This window comes from Rhopalosiphum padi, chromosome 2, assembly GCF_020882245.1.
Source record: "Rhopalosiphum padi isolate XX-2018 chromosome 2, ASM2088224v1, whole genome shotgun sequence".
NCBI classification, from domain to species: Eukaryota; Metazoa; Arthropoda; class Insecta; order Hemiptera; family Aphididae; genus Rhopalosiphum; species Rhopalosiphum padi.
The window spans coordinates 55,337,610-55,347,109 of NC_083598.1; the positions used below are offsets into that span (position 1 = coordinate 55,337,610).

General features: G+C 31.5%; 1 long non-coding RNA gene across 1 annotated transcript; it reads right to left on the reverse strand.

Moving 5' to 3' along the window:
• Positions 1-896: 896 nt before the first annotated feature.
• LOC132923154 (uncharacterized) lies at positions 897-9,020 on the reverse strand. The gene is made up of 2 exons (XR_009661108.1): positions 8,656-9,020; positions 897-1,110 (listed from the first exon to the last, which is right to left on the reverse strand). It is a non-coding gene; the product is annotated as an uncharacterized LOC132923154 (long non-coding RNA).
• Positions 9,021-9,500: the final 480 nt, after the last annotated feature.

A 9,500-nucleotide genomic window follows, 5' to 3' on the forward strand; every position in this document is an offset into this window, starting at 1 on the left:
GTTACTTTATTATGCAAATTATGTCAACCCCTATTGGGTCTATTGTCATTTTTCAATGATAGTGAGGACCTTAAAACATTTTACATGCACGACAGAGATGTAGGTACCTATAACAAGGATAACCAATTTTTTTTTTAAATCCATATTATACATGAGTAAATTTATATCGTACAGCGTGGTTCCTTAAGATCCTCCAACCATTTTTCACTTAAAAACGAATTTATTCAAATTTTGATTTTTAGAATTTTTAAATATTCTTAAAGACTATTATTTTAAAATTCTTTGTCATACTTAAGAAGTGTCCTGTATTGATACAAACTCCTATTTTTCATGTGTAAACCACCGTTTTTACTGTAAATTGTTTTGTGAATAATTTTTTAAACATTTTAATATAATATCTATTCAAAATTCGAAGAAGTGATTTCACAAACAAACAAATATGAAAATAATAAATAGCATATCATAAATTAATGTTATGAATGTCATGATCGCATGTATCTAGGAAAATGTTAATACTTTTTAAATTAAATGATGTTATTTATGAATATACCTAGAGTCACTCCAATATGAGAATACATTAATAGTAAATACCTATTATATAATAATGTTGGTTGTAGGTAAAATCTATTTAAATTGCTTTTGAATCACAAATTGTACCAGTTTAATGTTTTAGATGAATAATGATGGTAGTAAATATTCGTTTTTGGCGAATTAGTAGAGAATTCGACATCCAGTTTAATCGTAGTTGAATTATAGAGTTAAATTGTAATTGCGATTCATAGAATAGGTTTGTTGATATCATAAATTCTACAAATAAGAGTAATCCGACAATCACAAATAATTTCAATCCTAACCGTTATTGCGTATAATAATTGCACCTAAACAATAACAATATATACAATATACTATACATTTTTATTGAAATAAACTATAAAGTAAATAGTTATGTTTAAGAAATGACAATTGTATTAATAATATTATCATAATCGATTATTTTAATGTTTGAATATCATTAAAGTTATTCTGGAACCCAATGAATTGCATTGTAACATTCACAGCTACATTCTCGACACTGCATTCAGGTGTGTTTAAATTGGTAGGTTTTGATTTCTGAAAACACAAAAAACAATATATTTTAATAATTATTATTATGCATTGCGATACATTTTCAAAATAAATTAGTTAGTTAAATAAATAAATAATACTGATTTACAATAATCAAATATTATTCAGCCAAAAAATAAAAACACACACTCCGAGTAATTTTTTTTTGTTTAGCCGGTCAAAATTCTATCGATATTTCACCTAATAGTTAAAATTGAATTAAAAATAAATTGAAAGTATACGTAATAGGTACAATGAACTATTATTGCAACATATTAAACATATTATATAATATATATCATACGTATTTCTAAGTGCTTATATATTTGTTTTTCTATAAGACTATTCTAGGTGAATAATTATTTTATAACTTATATTGGTTATACCATATTACACGGCTATTACGATTTAAAGGCTACATAACCACTAATATTTAACGCATATGTCTGCAGTTCGAGCCGCCCGAGGGTTATAAATGAGTGCTGCGTGTACCTGTTACGTTATCAAATCGATGTTAAGCTAAATACAAAATATGTGATTTAATTAAATAATACATCGATAGCTCGTTACAAAATATACTTGACATTTTGAAGTATATATTATGCATACAATATATGTTTTTATAATCTTCAGTAATTCGACTAAACTGTTTCATCGAAATGTTTTGTTTTTATGGGTGTACAATGTTTTGTAATAGACAAACCTTTAGAGTATGCATGCATTGTAATAATTGTTGTAAGTCTCGCGTTGTCCAAGTATTTTGTACTACACGACGTACATCCAACTTTTTGAATCTATACGCGTGTCTAATGTTTTCATATATTGTCTACACAGACGTTATGAATATTAAAGTTTTGTCAGAATACGGTAAAGGGTTACAGGATACAGGTACTATACACTAACGCTCTAAATTATCGTTTACATTGTACACTGTATTAGTTATTATACACGGTATTATTATAATAATTACTATACAAAAACATTTTAAGTTTCAAACTAATTTTGTTCAGTAGACTAATATAATGTCCCAAGCCCTTAAAAATGATTTTATATCCGTTACACGGAGATATATATATATACGTATAAAGTATAAACATTAAACATTATTATTTTTATTATTATTATATTATTATTGCATATTATGAAATAATTTCGACAAGTTTACATAGAAATGTGTATGTAATAAAGTGAAATAAACAAATTAATAACGCAATTAAATAAGTGAATAAATAGATAAAAAATAAATGAGTATGGAGTAAATAAATGTTAAGTATTGATTAAAATGGTAACGAGTGTGCAAAATCTACGATTATTATGCGATTTTAAATTGTCTTCTACATGATTGCTTTTGTTCTGTTTTATGACGTTCTACAATTGCTCCCGCATTAGACAAATTGCAATCAATGGATACGGATTTTTTAATTCAAATAACTTACATAATATAACATACATAAACATTTGGCTTATATTTTGTCTACGTATAATACACATAAATACTCGCTGTTCAAAAAAATACATTTTTATTTCAATATTGATAAAAGTGTTGTGGAAAAATACTAATGTCACTGTTATATTCTAATAAATATTTTTTAAGAAAAACTCTTCAATCATGTAGTCAGAACTTAAATTATTTTAGGTTAAAGGGATCTCTCATTATTTATCTGTTTTATTTACGGTGCGTTCAATAATAAATTCCGATCGTAGGTTTGATACCAACTGTTGTTTTTTATTTTTTTTTATTTCAAAATCTTTATTGGTCGAGTACTCGGGTATAAACCGATTGGCAAAACTATATTTAATGAGAGAATTTAACTTTTAAAAATACTAGCTGAGTTTATTTCGAATTCTTTATTTTTATCATATATTTGAGGAATTAAAAAGTTATTAATTTATTGGACAGAATTTATTATTTATTGTACGTTTGTTTAAATAAAAATATCAGATAGGTTTTAGTTTAGGGCGTTTAGGCAATCGTAATGTATGGATAAACCGCATTGAAATCCTATCGTCAGACTTCGGGGGATTTGTATAAATATTTTACGTAAACCGTGTACGTCATAATAATATAGAAATTTATAATATTGTGTAACAGGAGACTGTACCAAATATTATATGTCAAATATTTATCATCTATCCGCTGGCGACGGCGGAAGCAGAAATGCATTTGCGTGTGTCATCGTTAAACCATTTTTGTCCTACAAACAAACAGAAAATATGATATCCTGGTGCTATTGTGTTTGTTGCGTATACACATAATTCAGACACACACATGTAATAGTATGATATAATATATATATATACGTCCGGGCATAGGATTTACATAAATGAACGCCGCCGTAGCAAATATGCAAATCTCGTTTCGGATACGATAATATTCTTTTACAGTCGTCGCCACTGAAGCCTCCACCGCCGCCGTTGCGCAGATGTCTTCCCACAAAAACCAACGCGAATAATTTGTTTAAGCCTTTCAGAAAATGGAAAACTCTGGGCGGACGTCGCTGTTTGCAATGTATGCGTACGGAATTCACGACGTTCTTTATTCGGCTTGTCGTTTTTTTTTTATATACGACGGACGGAGGAGCGGGTGATGGGTATACATCTGCCAAAGAATCCCTTTTCAAACCCCTCGCCTTCAGAACGTACATCTAATAACGCGTGGCGAGGAGAAAATAATTAGAGAGCCGAAATAATATCGTAAAGCTCTCTCTCTCGCTCTCTCTTTCTTTTTCTCTTTTCTACACCGAATCGCACCTTCCTCTACCCGCTGGTCGTCATTTTCACTCCGCGGTGCCACGAGGGTGCTGCAGGGTAGTTTCCCGGGTTCTTTTATTATAATGAAAGAACGTATAAAAGATGTTTTTCGATTAAAACGAGAATGAAGAGCCCTCTTTTTCTTCGCGTCGCGCTCAATCCTCCCACCACCTTCGCCATCTCCCTGCCCACGCCCCCGGCACGCCGACCCTTGCAAATTGCACCCTTAATGTATATTCCTTGTCCCTTTTCTGTTTTTCTGCGCGCGCGTTTCCTACATTTCCCCTCTCTCGCAACCCAGCCTCTAATAACCCTCTCGTTTTTCTTCCTCCCTGTCACATAACCACTCCCCTCCAGTCACCATTACCCACCGAGTTCTTCATTTAATTTCATATTCCTCGTAAAAGTTTCCTACAGACGAGTTTTCTAAAAGGTTTTTTTCTCTCTCGCCTCCCCCCCTCTTTCTCACTCATACACTCATTCTGTTATCCGCTGACACTGCGCGCCGACGTCCTTCTATAGAAATTTTCTTTGCGTGAGAATTAAGACACATGTCTCTTTTATATATAATATATATTAGTATTATATTATATAATATAATTATTTATAATTCAATTTATTATAATATACAATTTGTTTATGAGAACAGTACTATGGACTTCGCTAGCCGGTTTTGATGGACGTTCAATGTTTTATATTGTAAATAATATTGTATAGTATGTCACAATAATAAATAGAAATATAGCAGCTGACACTGTCGAGTTTTTCCAAAATTGTTGTTCTTTAATGAAGGAGATACATTTCATATATTATGTATTTAATGGAATCATAATATTAATGTGAAACTGAAACTTTAGATACGTCCGGTATGACTTTTGTCTGACGAGTACATTATTAATATGGACGTATTCAGAATGTGACCTTTGGTTCATACGTCTAATTTGAGATTTTACTCAATAAATTATTCATATCCATAAAAAACCGATTCTTATCCCAAAATTAAAATATAATAAAGATACATATGATCAATAATGTATTAATGGTTATAGTGATTTATACGTCATGTTAAGTGTGCTATAATATAAGAAACTTAAGATTTTAAAATGTAAGCTCAAATACTTAATGATTAATAAGTAATTTAATGTAAAAATTTATACGCATACGTGAGTTGAATTTACGTATTAAATTAATATTACATTCATAATTTAATCATTTTAAAATTTAAAATAAATACAAAAATACTTAACGCTTAAAATATTTTAACATTGTTTAAGTTGTTTGAATGAATTGAATAAAATTATAATTTAATACGCTTGTAATATTTAATATTGGTTTAAAAACGATATATATTGTGATATTCATACAATTAATAAAATATGAATAATTATTTTATATGTTGAACAGAAGATATTAATACGTTTTAAATGTAAGAAGTGTGTGATTTTTATTCCGATGATTAAAACAACAGAAAAATCAGAAGAAAGTTATGTTCCTTCCGTACGTGTGTTACATTTTGAATTTCGATATATCTAGCAACTACCTATTAATATACTTAAAAAATATTAAAATTTAATAGATTTTTATAAGTTTGAATTAAATTATAATTAAATACTATTTAGCTATTTCTAGATAAAAATTAATTAGAACATTTTCTAAGCCTGTTATGCAATTATATAGCATAGCTATATTGTCACAATTATGCGATATAAAAGCTGTAACTGATTTTTCTGACGGATAAACGGAATAATTGAAACATTTATTAAGCAAATCGAAACTAATTAACTTTATTGCTATACGCCTACAAATTAATAATTATATTTTATACCTCTAAGATTCTATGCTTGATTCATGTATTATTAATATATATAATATTATAATTATAATAGGTATATTACATATTATTCGTGATGTATTATATTACTAATTTTATATATTATATACTAGAATCGACTAGGAAAGCAAAACCACACGCAACCAATTTAATGCGTTTTTCGACGTATTTTTCGTCGGAAAATTAAGCAGATGAATTAATACTGACACCACCGCCTCCGGTAGACCTTTTGGGTTGATTACGGCTTCGAGAAACAGACTAATTAAAACGAACGAAATTATTGTACATATTATACAACCCCAAAACGACTAAGAATTCCGCCATCTGCAGTATGCTTTATTCCCGGATACTTGATAATATACGATATTAATATCTAAGTCGTATCTGTACGATAAATATATTTTTCGCAGTGTACCATGAAATTGTAATATTATACCACATTGCGCTTTGATTATATAAGAACTTTTTTAATATTTCATCGATTGATCCGATCTAATAAAAATATAAAATATAGATCTATATGATTCCGATCAATGTTACATCTATCTAGTGTATTATGTATACTAATGCACTAAAGAACGACTTTGCTTATTAAATATTATAATATATGTTATTATAACAATAATAGGTGTAATATAATGTTCATTATTGAAACTGCGGCGACGGTGAGTTTACGATTTTATAATCGTATACGCATCTACCAACTGTCAATACAGTTATTGTTAAGATGCTTTCTTTTGAAATTACACGTCGATATTCAAGCTCTTCGGTTTTGAATCATCTAACTTAAGATATTAAAAAATCAAATTAGATATTGCACTGAAAAAAAAACTACGCCATTTTTTTTCGGCGAGCATACGTACAAATGGCACCCAAATCAAACGTTCCACCCTCGCGCGTGTGTGCACCGGACGAAGGGTGGAAAAAATACGCGTCATCCACCATTATCGGTTTAATTGGTTGGCCATAATCGATTGCTGCGAATCGGCGTCGGTGGAAGTGGTAGATGTTATACTGTTATAATAGTATGTACTCAAAACACGACGAGGGACGTCGAGACGATATCTATACCGAGAAATACAATTTAAAACGTCACGATGAAATGTGTCATGCTTTATGCGTAAAGATTGGAATAATATTCTCTTAAAATCTTTGTTATTGGTATATTAATTTTTATACCGTTAAAAATTGGAAAAATGCACTTAATATTATAACGTTAAAAGCTCTTATAGTATGAGAAAGCTCTCAGGCTCGAAGTCCAATTTAAATCGTTTTTTTTTTAAACAATCGGTCTTTTAATTATAATTTTCTTATACAATATAACATTGATCTTTTTAGTACTCGGCACTTGTGTATTAAGTTTTTAACAATAATATAACAAAATATTCTTATAACAACAAATCGCTTTTGTGTAAATCGCCATAAACGTGGAAGGTATAATTATTTAAAAGCAAAACAACAGAGTATAATAAAAAATTAGTTTTTGATTTAAAAAACAATTGAAAATATAAAATCGATAAAATAAAGTACCTATAACCTTACAAAGGAAAATAAAACCCCAGGTTTCACTTAACTGATGAATCAAATATCAAATAATAAATAAGCACAAAGCATTTTTGTATTTTTTTTCGGCGTTTTTTTTTATCTATGTTTTGAATTATTCTACACGTACAATAAATTGTGCTAAGTATATTAAAAAAAAATTGTTTAAACTAAATTTGTATTTATTCTTTTCTCTAAATCAATGATTCTGTTTTGTTCGCCAAAACTGTTTACTATTCGGTTTATATTCATCGTATTCCAATTCATAAGACATTTATAAAATCATAAAAATCCGAACTCAAGTAATGTAATATTAAACACGTACATATAAACAAAAAATAACTGTTTAAAATAGCCAAGTGAAAAAACTGCGCTTAAAAACCTTGTTATATGTAATATTCGCTCATTAACATAAGAGAAAAGGGGGTCGTTTAGACGTGGCATCCCGGAAACAATAGGGGACCCTCTAGAATCACAGGTCATTAATGGAAAACAATACAACCTGAACGCACTCGCGTTAATAAACCACTCACCTGCGATTGTTTTCCGTGTTGTTGCGCCCGTACAAGTGTGCCGTTGTTCTACGTGCGATAGGTACTTGTCAGACTAGATTAAATTAAAAAATAAAACACACGTATAAACACTCGCAAACGTATTCACGTATACATAATGCTATAATGTGTGTGTTCTCTCCTCTCCTCCTTTGCGCTTATTTAATTTTTCTAATAACTGTTGACAGCATTTTGATGCAAATTTAGTTTTAATTTTCCACGTAATTTAAAAAAAAAATTGAAAATTTTCCGAATCAATATATATATATATATATTATCTACTAAGCAAAGTCGTTAAAAATAACTTTACATAATTTCGTGTTCGTAAGAATACGAACAAACCACGATCGTTTCGACGATTTGTTACAAGAATTAGTCACATTCAAATAATTCACGCCACAACTGTAAAAATGAGTCCAATCAACTTGTGTGTTTTAGATCGAAAAAAAATTATTTTCCGTCAGAACGATAATGTTTAAAATTAATGCAACTCATTACTGTCGTTTACACGAAACAACGACTAATAACGGACTGAAACAGATCGATCCTACATATTATAATTTATAATAATAACAATAATATTAACATCGTATACAACGACACAAACACGACGAAGTGGACATATCGACGTTCGACGAGTACTAACTTTCTACCGTTTACTACTATATATTATATACTATATACACTATACGATCGTAGTAATGTCGTTGTTATAAACCATCTATTTAGACGAACGAACGAATAGTATATGATTTCTGAACAACGCCTAAAAAAGCAATAGTTTCTCGTGCAGAGTTCGCGTTCAATAAAAAACAAATAGCTTACAATACGACGAGTGTGATGAGTAATAATTAAAAACCGTTTTCGGCGACTCACCTGGGTACGGGCTATAATATTATATCTCCTGCCGACGACCGACCCGGACCATAGACGAAACGAAGACTGCGCCGGACTGGGACCGGATTTCTCGGCGGTTCCCACACCGAGTCGGGCTCGGACGTGCGTGTGTGTCAAACCGGGTGTATATTGTTATTACGAACGGCAACGTGTGTGTGTGTGTGTGTGTGTGGGGGACATCCGACGTGCTCATCCCTCTGTGTTGTAGTGCGCGCGGCGTTCGGCGGGGCAACCGGTTTGCTGGGAAGACGATCGGCGCGCACCGGTCAAGCGCAAAGGGTTGCACAACAACGGCGGCCGCGGGCAACCGGTTTGGTCCCATTGTCCACTCGCGGGGTCGTAAATAATAATAATAATAATGACGATAATAATACCTATGCACTCGCACACACACACATACACACACACACGTTTGCCGGCGGACCTAACCGCCTTTAAGTACGAAAAACTGGTCTTGGAACGCAGTCGCAGACGCGCAAGGGACAGTTGCCGCTCGTTCGCGCGTCGTCCGAACACACGCGGACCGCCGTTCAATGGCCGGAAGCGACGTTATGACCCTAATATTCTCACGATTTTCAAAAGGTCCCTCCGTTTTTTGTGCAATCCGAATTTAACGTCCGCGTCCGAATAATAATAATAATAATAATAAGCGTACTACCGTGTGCGTATATAGGTACCTATATAATATAATAATATAATAAAATAGGAGTTCGCGATGACGTGCGCACATGCCGCGTACAGTATTAGTGTGTTGCTCCATATATCGCAACAGGCGACCGATTTCCGAAACGAACATCCGTATATCGGAGGACTTTCGCGGGTGA